Here is a 14,412-nt window from a genome sequence, read left to right on the forward strand (position 1 = left end):
ATGCTGGCTATGATACCTGCAAAAAAAGGGAACAGAATAGAGACCCTCTGTGCTTTTCCCAAGATACTCTTTTCTGATTGATGCCTGCTTACAGTTCACTTCTTACCTGATATGCATGTGTGCAGTAAGCAAGAAAGCCTGGCTTTGCCAACCAGGTCACCAGGCTATATATTATGGCTATGTATCTACTACTCTAAGGAAAAAGAAGTAAAAATAAATCCTGAAAGACTAGGCCTCCACCATTATCTCCTCTGCTTTAGAGCATCACATGGACTATGATATGCTGTTTTGGCCTGCCCCCTTATTTCAAAATCACATTGCTCTACTTTCAAAGAACACTTTGTAAGAAATTTCCTTCTTTCTCTCTCTCTCTCTCTCCTTTTTTTTTTTAGGTGAGATACACTTTCAAATCAAAATCTCCTGGAATAAACACATTGCTTAAATCTAACCAGAGCACTTACTAATATTCAGGATTGATATTATATAGCAATTCCAAAACTGTACAGAATTTCTGTACAAAGCAGGTGCCAGGACATGTAAGAAAGGCAGAGGATAATTGTGACTGGCTTTGGAAATCCAACACTTACTTTCCAGATTAAGTTTAAACTATGGTCTCATAAAATTTATCTTGTATTAAGAAGAATATAGGTTGCTTCTGAAGGTAAACTGTCAAAGAAAGTGAAATAGATCTGCCCAGTTGTTCATTTTATAAAGATCTTTATCAGAAATACATTTAAGAATGTAAGATTAGTAGTTCTGAGTCATTTACTATTTATAAACTGTTTATAAAGTCAGCAAAGAGGAAGAATAAACTTTTTTTTTTTAATTTTAATGTTATTATATGAGCACACCTATTTCTTACACTCCATGGATACTCTTTCCCTGATTCCAGCTTCTTGGGGGGGGGGTAAAAGAAGGAGGAGGTGTCAAGACAGAAATCACCTAGATGCTTCTTTCATAAGTTTTTTAACATAGTCATGTTCCTTCTTTTTCAGTGCCATAAGTTTTCAAAGGTTGAGAGCACAGATTATTTTTAAGCATTTATTTCAGAAGAGGACAGGCCCATCTAATTAGAAGTACTTTTGAACACTCCTCAGTGTTGTTTATTTTTTTCTAAGATTAATAAAATTGCAATTTAGCAATCATTTTGGGAAATTTTGGAAGGATGCTAGTGTAACTTACTTAAAATGTCTTTGTGTCTCAAAAAAGGTCAAAACTAAATTTTCTTCCTTCCTCCTGGTGCTTCCCCAAGAGGCCATGCTCCTATTGATGATCTTGTTGCTGTTCTGCTTGGCATGCTTTACTAAAACCAAGGAATCACTCTATCAATCATAGGTGGAAAAGCTTAATAGCAGCACAAAAGAATGTTATGGTTTAAAAGTAAAATACAAATGTATTTTATACTTGTATATAAATGACTGTCGGCTGGACAATGGCATTTCATGAATTATTTTTCTGGCTTTAACAGATTATTCCAGTGGAAAACAGTTGGCACATCTTTGTTATTCGTATTGTTGGATCTCATGAGAACATCAATAAAGAAAGTTGCTGTAATGGCTATTTACATTAATATATGGGCACTGGATTCCTGCCAAACAAGCTTTTTCACTTAGATGTCTAATTACTATAGGGCTTTTTTTTGTTTTCTCAGCCATTCCAGCAGCCATTCTAGAATGCTAATCCTTACTATTAGCTGCCAAATGCTGAAGGTCTTTCACATATTTGACAAAAATTAGATTTAATGTCATCAGTGAAATGATGCAAGCAATTCTCTCCTTTATGAAGGGTAGTCATAGCCATTGTGTCTTGATGGTATCACTAGCTAGAAATATTACTTGATGACAGAAATCTTAAAAACCCATTATAAAATATGACTTGCTTACTATCGTTAATATGTCTTAAAGTCATTTTTTATCATCTTAAAATGTGCACTTTGCCACAGTTCTAAAGAACTAGATGGCACCATATATTAGAAGTTTTTGTTAAGTCCAAGGTCCTTTGTGAGAGTTCATGATGATGCTCATTATGATATTAATAAACAGATCAGAATTACAGAGCTGGTAGTAACTGTCTTTATCGTTATCACTTCCCCCCACCCCAGCAATCCAACTTTTGAACAATTTACATTTACCAGGCCAGAGCCAGCTGTGTCAGGCTTAGTCCTGAACAGGACATTGGTGCCAGGTTACTCACATGCGATAACCTGCCAATCAATTCCTGCAGCAGCAGAACAGGTCGTGCTGCAAGTACAGGGCAGTCATCCAGGCTGTCAGAACAGGTTAGGGCAAATAGATTGGGAGGAAAAAAAGTGTCATAAAAGGGAGTCTAAACAAGGTATTGTTTGGAATCTTAATATTCACAGGGCATGAGTAGAGGGCAAAAAACAATTCTGTTTCCTTTGCTGGTGATTAGCTTATGAGATAACATGTTAAAATACGCACCAAAGAAATAGCCTGAGCAGTAACAACTTGAAATGCAATATTCTGAGCTGAATGTTTAAGAATTTTTATTTTAGAATATACTTTAAAATATTCTTTAAAACAATGGAACTACAACAAAGGCTAGATTTTTCCTAACTTCACATCTTCATTACAGATTTTTATGAATAACTTTTTTTCAGATTGCTGATGATTTGCAGGAAGCTGTTTATTTAGATACCAATATTCATTAAAATACATGTTTAATGTAAAACATTTATATTATATACATACTGTATGTGTAAACAAATGTGTTTTATATTGCATACAACGTAGTGATATTAAGGCAGATTGTCTTTTCTGTTAGTCTCCTGTTAAAATACTTTTGCACAGCTCCGAGTATACATTGAATATTATATATTTCTTTCTTACAGTTTTTATATAACTATTTCATTAACTAGTTTAGGTAGAAAAAGTTACTGCAAAGTCTGCTATCCTAAACAGATACTTTAGTTAATTATCACAAATTCTGCTTGTAGTAGTGCTATTTATGGTCCTGTCCTATGAGTTATATAGACCTGTAGCAGCAAAAAGAAGTTAAAATAAGGTCCCTCTATAAGAAACATAATAACAATGTGTGACTAGACTGAGGCAGAAGGGGTGCAAACTATCTTGAGGATACTCCTCAGCTACAGCTTGGGAAAAGGTTACCAGAAAACTCAAAGCTCCTGAATATTAAAGAACTCTGAGGGACAATAAAAAGGAGGTAAAAGTGGAAAGCAAAGGTTATGTAGTAATTTTCCAGGGAGAGCTGGACTGGAATACACTGAAGGACAGGGGCCTAAATTCCATTTCACTATTTCCCTTTAAATGCCAAGAACTAATGAGCCATGATAGTGGAAGATCTGATGTCTGGAGGAAAGGACCACAAGGTTTTAGATTTAATTTGAATTTTGTGTTACACTGGGAAAGAGTAAAACCCTAATGGTCTGAAAAGAAAACAGAGGCAGCAACAGAAGTGCTGATAGGCCCTGGATTTGGTCACAAAGGGATAATTTGATGGTTAACTAAGCTTTGAACAGAAGTCTCTTGCAAAATGATCAGAATCTGTAGATGAGGCAATATGAGAGTTTGGTAGAAAATTGTCTTTGTAGTGCTTCTGAGAAAGTGCAACTTCTGATAGTGTCTGATTGTTGTTAGCTAATTTCAAAACAGGAGCTGATAGAAACTTGGCATGCTTAGTGCTTATTCCTTTTCTCATAAAAGATCTTATTTGCTCTATGCCAACAGGAAAGCAATATTCTAAGAAGTTAAAGCTAATAGCTTAGGCAAATGTAATTAATGTAATTTAATCATAGTAGTTGTCTGTGTGGTATGCAATCTAGAATCACAGACAGCAAATTATTAATTGAATTGTCTAAGAAATACAGCACTTTTCGTTTGTGCCAAGAAGGCCAGAAGAAATTGTATCTAGTAGTTGATCATCAGTTTCTAGTTTGTCAAATAATACAAATATCTTTCATTTTTGACTGAAATGATTTGTCTGTCATCCTTCATTGATAATCTAAGGAGATACTTGCACTTCACGGTATCCACACATTGAGGAAATTAAATTAATCCCTAGACTAGCAATAAACGAGCTTAGCTTAAGTACCAGAAGTAGTATAGCTGCAGTCGTAGCCCAGCCTGGGCTAATTAATGCACTATGTTGCTTCTGTGTCTGACAGGCCTACCAATTTACTTAGAAATAGTTTGTTTTGTATTGTGCTGCATAGACTTCTCCATGGTTAAAATAAATAGAAATTCTATTTTCTATGCATCAATTACCTGTAAACATCTACAGTTGTCGAATTTGCCTTGTGAACAATAATTCAAGCTTCCAAAATGACCATTAAAACCCTGTCATACTACATATCAGCTGGCTTAATCTCTTCATCCTATTTACACTGTACTGTGAAAGAAGTAAGTTGAACTATATTGTTGGGCTCCCAAATTTCTGCTTTCCCTCTTTTTGGAGATAATTGAAATCTTAGAGGAACAGAGATTAGTAACCTAGAAACCTGTAGACAAAGGAAGTAAATAGCATTATTTCCATGGGAGAAGGAAAGAACAGAATTATTAAGTAAAACAGATATGTCAGTCAGTTCACATGTTAAATCACTAATATAGATATTTCAGTCAGTTCACATAGTTTAATCGCTGCTGTACTGTGGAATAACAGAGAGAGAGGAATATGATGTCTTCCTTCAGATCTAAGTCCTTGACCACAGATAGCTTCAACTAAGACATAATTAATCAGTTACATAAGCATTTTTCAACTCCAACATTTCTAACATTGACATCAAAGGCAATTTACATTAATCTCTCTCATTTTTCAAAGTTTAGTAGTATCCAGGAATTAGCATATTGAGCTCTGATGCTTTTGAACATGGTGGGTTGCTGATTTAATTCCATAGCTCTGAGGTAAAAGTGAAATAATGAATCTTTGACTTGCTGAGGAGTACAGCAGGCAAAATAGAAGAACAGTACTTTAGAGTGCTAAATTTTATACTGCTGAGCCACTACTGAGCACAAAATCTACTTAAATCTATTCCAAAAATGAAGGGAAAAAATTCTGTAACAACTTGGGACCTATACTGACTTGTGTTATGCTATTTTTGAATCAAAAGAGATATAGCAATAGAGACCTGATAAAAGTTGCTATTATATTCCTGATCCCAAATGCTCTTCATCCATATTGAGACATTTCAACTGTTTTTGGATGCCTTAAAAATTGTTTTATGTTTTCTGCATTTATCCTTTCACTCTGTTTTTTTAAAAGAAAAAAAAATGTAGCAGTGATTGCTTTTTGTCCTCCAGTGACCACTAATTTGATTCATCGGACAGTCCATAGTATTCTTTAGGGTCAGTTAATGGGACTTAAGTCAGTTACCATAAATTTTACTCAGTCTTTAGTTAGCTGATCACTACTTACAACATGCCTATAGCATGATATAAGTGGGTTAGGTGTATTAGTAAATATTTACTATCACATGAAACACCGTTATATTTCTTAACATTACTGTCGCAAGCTGTTGATATATCACATATTGCCCTTAAAATGGTTTCTGCAGTGCTCTGCTAAACCAGGTATGTGTGGAAGCAGTTCTTATTTTAAACTTTAATATTTGTAGTTATTTGCTTACATAAGATGATCCTCAAATGCACAGAACACCCTTTGTTTTTAACAACTAAGACACTTTTACATCGAGGTCAGTGTTTTCATGTAGTCACCTTCATGTAGAAAAACATTTCCATTTTTATTAAAAAAACACAAGGTTCATAATTATGTTTTTGATCTATTCTAGCAGTTCTCAATGTTGCCATGGGTCCATTTCAAATGACTGTGTTCATCCTTGCAAAGAAAAAAAACCTTTTCACTTGATTATGACATTACATTTTTTTAACACAAAGCCTTCACACACAGTACTTTTAAGTGAAACTAGTTATCTTTAATACCTACTGCTGTTGTGAGAGACTTCTGTTTCCTGAGAGGAACTGGAACACATATTTTTTGTCAGTGTATATTATTTGGAATTTTAATATGTCTTAGGTAGTCTTTCCTGACTGTGTGCTTATAGCATGTTTTTTAGAATAATATTATTCCTGCTATTTTAAAAGCTTATAACTTCAAACAGAGAAGTAAACTTCCTGGAATGGTTGTGACTATTTGTTGAAACCAAAGAAATTTTTCCTTTTTATAAAGTAATGATGCTAATGATGTGATAATTTAAAGTTTTAAGGTAAATCTATTATAATAATTAATCTTAATTTAAAGGTAACTTGCTAAAAATGAGGAATTTCCTGCTGAAGGATGTGGTGGGATCTATAAATCATGGCACTAGGCCACTTAATGGTTCCAAACTGCTCATCCTGTACTCTAATATGTGAAAGAGAAGCCTTCCAGGGAAGCTGCAGAGTCTGATTTGGGAGCTGGTATTGCATGGATCAGGAGAAAAAAAATAAGGCCCAGGGATCCGTGATCACTAGAAGAAAACCTCTAACATGGTCCAATGTATTGAGCACATCTGGAACTTCAGGACTGACAATACAAGTCTCATATAATGTAGCTTTAATGCTTTTTTTTGTCAGCAGTGGGACCTGAAATTTGTACAGGAAGGAGAGACTTTCTTTCAGTGTCTTTACCAGAACTTACTATACAGTAATGGAATGATACAAAAGACAACTTCTTTCTTATTTATTTATTTAAGATTCTTGAAAGACAAGTGCTCCTCATATAAGACTTGCTGCAAGACTAAATGTATAGAAGGAGCATGCAACTCCTGCATGATTGCCGCAAGAGCAGAAGGAACAAACACATTCACTGTAAAGCTGCAGTATGCAGTTCTGAGAGGTTTTTATAAATGAAAGGTGATTACTTTCAGAAATGTTATGTGCTAAACCAGATGGTGGTAGCTTTAGCAAAAGTAGCTGTGTATTGTAGAAAAAGAGACACTAAGCCTTTGGAAGTGGTTGCATGAATTAAGCTAAAAAAATCTGTATGATATACTTGATCTATATGTCACCTTAGCAATAGGAAAATTTAGTTGGCACAGAAAAGAAAGGTGCAGCAGTATTAAAGGTAAATTTTTATCTAGATGAACTACTCAAAATGTTGGGCAAAAGAACCAGGCAGGCTCCATCTTATCTGCTTGACCTCATATCAACAAAACTCTCACTTGAATAAATACTTTAGCTTTGTTTCCACTATTCAAGCAAATCCTTGTTTTGCTTGTTTGTTTTTTTTCACTATGAACACAAACAAGGTACAGCTGAAAATAGTCCTACTTTGTCTCAAAGTGTTCTGTAAAGGTCATTTATCATTTATGGAATAATTAGTTATGAGAATAACTAGGCAATAAAAAGTGCGTTTTCCTTCTTAAAGTTTTACTATTCAGGCAATGATTTATTGACACTGTTATACCTTTTGTGATGCTGACAGCACATATCAGGGCAGCACTTCACACACAATCTTTTAGTCTTTTACCTTTATGGGTTTTGGGAGTAGAGAAGCTAATAGAGTTTCAACTTTCAAAAATGTTGGCTATTCACCAAAAAGCCAGATTTTGAAAGCAAGTTAAGTAATTGAAGCTCTAGATTAGCATTTATATGCAAAAAAATTTAAGATCAGCACTTTCACTGATCCTACTCAGATCAAAAATAAAGGAAATGTTGGCAAGGTCTTCCCAAGGGTCTAGAGAGAAGCTTTTGAAAAGGGATATGCTCTTGTGGCTTCCTCCACCACTGCTTATATTCTCTCTCCTTTTTTATTTTTATTTTTTTCCAAAAGGGGAATATTTAGCTTTGTTTTAAAAAAGAAAGAAGAAAACAAAAGCCTATCCAGAGAACACTCAATCTAGGAAAATATCATAAACCAATCTTTTTTTCCTCTAATGGAAGACAGTGAAAAATCATTATAACAGTATTTACAGCATGTAATGATTTTCATCTCATAGGTATTCTCCTTCCCCCTCTCCCCAATTTTGTAATACCTGTTTTTCCTCCTGATTTTAGATTTTTTTCTGGATCTCCAAAGCTCAGGTGAAATAGGAAGATGGTTTCTTGCCCATTATTGCTGAGGAATATCTCTGGATTTTGGCACACTTCTGTAGTATACAAATTAATTAATGTCTTTCAATTATTTGTCTCATTTTTACTCCCTCTCTGTGTAGGTGTTCTTTAACTTCCCTGTCCCCTGCACAGGATGCAGAAAGGAATCCACTGGAAAACTACTCAACATGTCATTGGAATACAGGAACAAATTCTGAGGAACATTAAAATGTCATTTGAGCAGGAATATTCCTGGTAACCCTATAAAGACCTTAGTTCTCAAAGGAGGCCCCCAAATTATTATGAATCACTCTGTATACCCAAAATTGCTCCGAATGATCTAAAAGTATCACTGAAATAGAAAGAGACTCTTTGAAAATGAAAGCTTGGCAGGTCTATGAATATCATTCTTGCTATCTTACTGATGTCATTTTGAACGTACCCCATCATAACTGATCATGTAAAACAAATGTTTTATACTTCTGGAGATTCTTTTTGATATTTTAGGTGGGACAGAGGCAAAAATAAATTCTTCCTAATACAGGAGACAGATGTGCACAGTATAAAGAAAGCCTGAGAGCAAGTGAGAATGGATTTGTGTCTCCTAAATAGGCAAGCAGAAACTGAAGTAGACTCTGTATGATCTTCTTACATTGTAATCTTTACTTTCCTAGCCTCGTATTCTGTAGGAAGACAATGCCAACCATACCAGGGTTCTGTGCGTACAATGAACAACACTGAAAGACTGACCTAACAGTTATGAAGAAAAAGTCATAAAACTTGGTTTCCACTGCTATGCACTTCAGCGCTTGAACTCATTTCTCCATTTAGGGAAAGTGAGAGCTTTGGCTTACTGATGCCACTCATGTAAAAAGAGTAGAAGAAAAATTGTCCTTACATATCATAGCTATGCCAGAAAATCCTCTTTGCTGTGCGTCCATAACTTCTAAGAGCAAACAAGTACTTTACTTCAGTGATAAGAGGAAGCACAGCTGCAGGAATAGGTTGTGTCTGCACTTGACAGATTAATCCTTGAGCAAAGCCTTTGAATCATTGGTTCATCTTTATAAAACATAGCCCCATGTTTTTGAAAAAGGTAGTATGAATCAGTAAGTCATTTGGCTACTTTTATATATTGATGGTCACCATTTCTTTTGGCAGGGTGGCAAGGAAAGAATGGCTGTGTTTGAAATGCCCACAGGATCTCAGCAGGAGCTGCTGCCTCATACAGAATTCATCTGTAAGGTCTGTTTATATGTACTATTTAAGTTTTCTTTCCTTCACACAAATAGGTGGGGTTCATTAAAATAGTACAGACCCATGCCAAAACCTTAAGATTAAACAAACTCTCCTGAAAAGAATGATTATATTATACTAGGAATTAAAAGAATTGATGAAGTAATTCCTTAGGATTTTGTCAAAAGTTCTGTTTGTTCACTTCAGGTTTGTTACACTGTGATTTTTGCTTGGAGCAACCTATTTTATCCTAGATAAATCTGGCCCATGCATTTCACTCAATAAGTCAAATTCTAATTTTATTTGGAGGGGACCACAGGGTGGCTAAATTCCACATAGTAACTAAGAAACAGGACTCTGATCTGCTAGAAAAAGCTTGTCAAGTCTGGCATGGTGACAGTAGGTTTTGCTGTCAAGGTTTCTGCCTCGGCATAATTGATGTAGTGTGTATAGCTTACCAACAAATGACTTTTGAGCATTTTAAACAACTGTATTTGTGTGTGTGTTTGTGTGCGTGCATATGTTCTAGTTTAGTTTAATCCACGGTTTCTCCCTGTGATACCAGGAAACAGAATAACCAGGTGTACCTAGCACATGCTGTCTTATAACAGGAAAGAGTTGGAAGGACTGCACGGATGACATCTTCGTAGTACCGTGGTGCATTGCAAGGGTATATCATCTCTTGGCAGCTTCTAAAGTAGCGCACCGTGGCCGCCGTATATCAGATGTCCATTCTTCTCCTTAGACCAGAGTGGGAATATCAGCCATAACCCCACCACTTGACTAATGCATGAACTCCATGTACTGGGATTCAAAGACCCCTTTCAACAAACTCAAAATAAACAGCAACATCTTATTTTAAATGTGATGCCACAAAAAAAGAAGAAATACTTTTTGAGAGGTGAGGAGAAGCTTCACATCTGGGCCTAGTCTGGGGAAACTCAGTAACACACCCAGTTTAATATTGCAAGTGATTTTTCAGTAATTGTTGGGATTATGTATATTCTAGGTTGATTGGAAACATATCCATAACATTAATGGAAATAAACAATTTTCTAAATTTCTACTACATTTCATGTTATAGCTATTTAAGAGGTTTTCCTTTGGGGGGGAAGGCGCATTAAGGTATTAAAACTTAAAGGTTAAAACCTATTTTGAATTTTATCATATTTTTACTGCTTTCTTCAGGAATGAAACTTACCATAAAACTTAGCATAGGAAATTGCAATGAAAGTTGCATTTTCAACACTACACATGAAAGATTATCAACAATTTCCTTGTGTTAATCTCCTGATGGATATTTACTGTTACTGTAACACTTGCCATTTATTACAGATATATCTACATATAGATGTAGATATAAAATATTGTTGCACGCATTCTTATTTTGCATGTGTTAAAAGAACAGCTTACCTAAAACAAAGCATTTAAAACCCTGAACAGTAAAATAAATTACACAGCATATAGGCAGGTTGATTAACCTCCTTCAGGATAATATTTCCTTTAATTTATTACCTAATATTTAGGCTAATAAAGCACAAGCACATGTTCATAGTCATAAATTATATGAACATCTGTTTTGCTCTCAATGACCTTGTAGAATATTTCCTACAGCTTTGACTGATAACTAATATGTATTTTAAGACAGCAAGGACAAACAAAGTGCATGAAAGAGGTTCATGATGACAATGTAATTTATAAACATGCTGCATGAGTAATGCAGAGTACACACACAATGATGGCACGGTAATATCTTCTCGTAGGACGTATTTAACAAATCATTGTGCATTCCATTGCCTTTGGTTTCATGCAAGTTGAGGGGAAATGTGCTGACATTGCAGCTGGATAGCTTAGGGAGGGATAATGGGATATGGTGTTCAAAAACAGCCCAAACTCAGTAGTGAGTGAAAGTCATAATGTTCTGCAGGTTTCTTGCCTACACTTAGTATGTTCTACTGAGGTCTTAATAAACTAATCTCGTCAAGACTGATATTAAGGAGACTGTTTATGTGCACTCTAACATCACTTATGACAACAGCTGAAGGAATGATCTAATTCATTTGTCATCACTATTTGCATTTGTCTTGTATTAAGAAAGCACATTGGTTATTTTTGCTTTTCACTCTTCTGTATTCTGATTCTCATGCTAGCAGTCCAGAGCAGTTCCCAGAAAGGGAAATGTTTAAAATGTTATTTTAAAGCTTATTTTAACAAATGTGGGTGACATTTCTGTTCGTGGTGAGAGCTGTTATAAAATCATGCTTTTCTAAAACTTTAAACTGTGGGTCTGTATTTTCCTAGCTGTGTTTTTTGCCATCAATATTATTTTCTTAGGGAGAAGTAGGAGAGGAGGAGGATGGAAACAGGTCAAAGATTTAATTAACAACAAAACCTTTGTCGATTTTCTTGTGCTTTTTTCAAGGAAAAAAAAAGAAAAAATTTCTGGGATTCAGACTGCTTCAGGGACAGAACTGTACCTTGTATTTAATAAGCTGAAATGAAGTCAAAATGTATTGCTTACTGAAGATACAGGGTAGAATGATAGGCAACTTCATACTAAAGTCTATAAGCATCTTTTTTTCTACACACATATATGAAGATTTTCAGACACCAACATAAAATGTGGAGCTCAGTCTTGCCTGCAATTTTTCATTATGCCCTTAGAAGCATATGTGCACTGAAGGAAAGGACTGAGTCAAGAAGTTAACTTATCTCAGATGATCTATTGAATTTGTGCTGATCTGGATGAAACTACTAGGAGTTTTAGGTACTACTAAATATGTTTTTTTGCATTTCTGTCTTGCATTGTTCTGCTTTTTAGCAGGTGTTCATAGTCATTAGTAGAGATTGTTTAGTGGTTTTGTTCTTACTTCTGAGGAGTCAAAAGCTGCTGAGTTGAATGAATAGTTCCTACATTCAGCGAATACTTTTCTGAAAGGCATCCCATGGATTCACGTTGTCCTCCTAGCACATATTGAGCAATGGCTTATTCTTAGACACTCAGTGCAAAAGCTCATGTTGCTAGTGAAAACTAGTTTTATATATTCCTTATGTATAACTTGGTAGGAAGAATGACTCTTGTAACCAGTGATCATATACGTTCAAAGCTTTTGGAATCCAGACAACCACAAATTAATCTGGATTACACAAAGATAATAGGTTGAAGCAGTGAGTACTAGGGAAAGCACTCTCCCGCTGCTCCCCCCTCCCCCCCCCCCCCCCCAAATAGCTTATAGTTCTTTCACTAAAATAATAAGAGCTCTGTCAGGACCTAGAACCTGTAGGGTCTTTTATTATTCTCGGATTGCTTCTGAAGAAACAAACTTTTTTTTTTTCTTTCATCTTAATTTATCAACTAAGATTACACTGAGTAATCTTATGAAAGGCATTTACATATGTAATTTCTTTTAGTCTGTTATGATTAATTACACAGTTGTTCACAGCAATCTTTGTAACAAAAGTAGATGATCAAATATGGTGGAGAGGAGAAGAGGGAGACGGGCTGTTTCTGTTTTGCAGCACGTAATTAAAATATCACTAATCATGTCTGAAAGTATGACTATAACTAATATGTTTATAATTATTTGAGCTAATATCAGGAAGGAAACCAATGTGTTAGAACCCCCAAATAAAGATTAATAATGTATACAATTCTGAGGTATATGATCAGTCTAACCTAGCAAAGACAAGGTAAATATTACTTTCTCTACTACATTTGTCAAATTCATTACTCACATTTTACCAATTATGCATTCTTAGTGTTTTCAAGCAAAGTAAAATTTTGATGAGTGACTTACAGTGAGTTCTGAGACAGGCTTCAGAACTATCTTCCTTCTTCAAGAAGTATTACTTCACTTTCAGAAAGTCTTCACATTTTTCATGAAGTTTCTGAAAAAGAGAGAGAACACGCTCACATAAATAGCAATAACTATTTTCTGATCATCTTAACATCATGTCTGCTCCATAAAATCTGCTTCTCTATAGGGCGCTACAAAAACATGATATGATACGTTTGTAGAAACATAAATTTGACTCACAAATGTAATGGGAGCATCTGAGTCTGTGATGCTGATATTTGGCTTCCATTGCCATGCAAAGAAAGACACTAATGACATCATAAAATATACGACATTTAATCAAAATATGCCATCGGGAACACATTCATAATCTCATTTCTAAACTCTTTTGTAATTTGTAATGGTGAATATAAAAAAGCGATACATATATATCTTTCCTATAACATACTTTGAATTGTACCAGAGATATCAAGTATCTAGTAATTTGCTTTGAAGAGTTTGAAACTTGTGGTCCTTTTCTCTTCTTTCCTCCCATCCCCCCTTTCTCCACAGGAATGAAAGCAAGAGGCTGTCTGCCAAGAACACTGCTGTCATCATCATAGGTATGATTAGAGAACAACAAAAAGGAAGGAATGGGATCACTAATGCTCATTTGGGATAAGTTGCTGACATGTCCATTCATTATTACTATTGCTAGCAGGCAAATGGACTTGGATAGTTTCAAACAATATCATGTCATTGATGTCCTGTTTTATTCCCTGGGTGACATACAAGGTGATATTTTTCTTTTGTTTTATCCCTTTTAATGTTTCCTTTAACTGTCATCTTTTTTTTCTGACTGTCATCCTGAAGGACAGTGAGAAAACATTAGTCCTCAGCTGCATGTGTATATATACATATATAAATGTGTGTGTGTGTGTGTGTGTGTATATGTACAGACAAACACACACACATGAACATGCTTATTTATGCACATGTATGTATTCATCCACAAAAATGTTCTTAAGAACTATACAAGCTCTAGAAGTCGAAATATTCCAGCAGACGGCTTTGCAACAGAGCGAGCGTTCAGCAGTGCAATGAACACGGATGGGCACAACGAACAACTAACCTCTCTCCTCTTGCTGTTGGTCTTGAGGCTGTATTTCCCATGCAGCAAAGGCTCTTTCCTTCATATTCCTTGCAATTGCTGTTTTACCATATGTTAAGGCAATGAGGTATGTGATACCTCCTGGCTTTTCATATGCTGTCACATGGCTAATAAAATTCTGTTGTAAAAAGACAGAACTATAATATAAGTGCAGATGTTTAAATATCTGATGCAGTACTGTCCCAGTATACTAGATAAAACAGAAAAAAATTGAGGAAGTTAG

At 35.2% G+C, this 14,412-nt stretch overlaps 1 long non-coding RNA gene across 4 annotated transcripts in view; it reads left to right on the forward strand.

The window, feature by feature from the left end:
* Positions 1-14,412, forward strand: part of LOC112992337 (uncharacterized) — a 221,599-nt gene that overhangs the window by 149,549 nt on the left and 57,638 nt on the right. For all 4 annotated transcript variants that reach the window (XR_010387877.1, XR_010387878.1, XR_010387879.1 and 1 more), the window contains 3 exons: positions 9,168-9,251; positions 9,808-10,143; positions 13,592-13,641. This is a non-coding gene — a long non-coding RNA (uncharacterized LOC112992337). The remainder of the gene's footprint in view (positions 1-9,167; positions 9,252-9,807; positions 10,144-13,591; positions 13,642-14,412) is intronic.

The sequence above is a fragment of the Dromaius novaehollandiae genome, chromosome 2 (assembly GCF_036370855.1).
Source record: "Dromaius novaehollandiae isolate bDroNov1 chromosome 2, bDroNov1.hap1, whole genome shotgun sequence".
Classification (NCBI taxonomy): Eukaryota; Metazoa; Chordata; class Aves; order Casuariiformes; family Dromaiidae; genus Dromaius; species Dromaius novaehollandiae.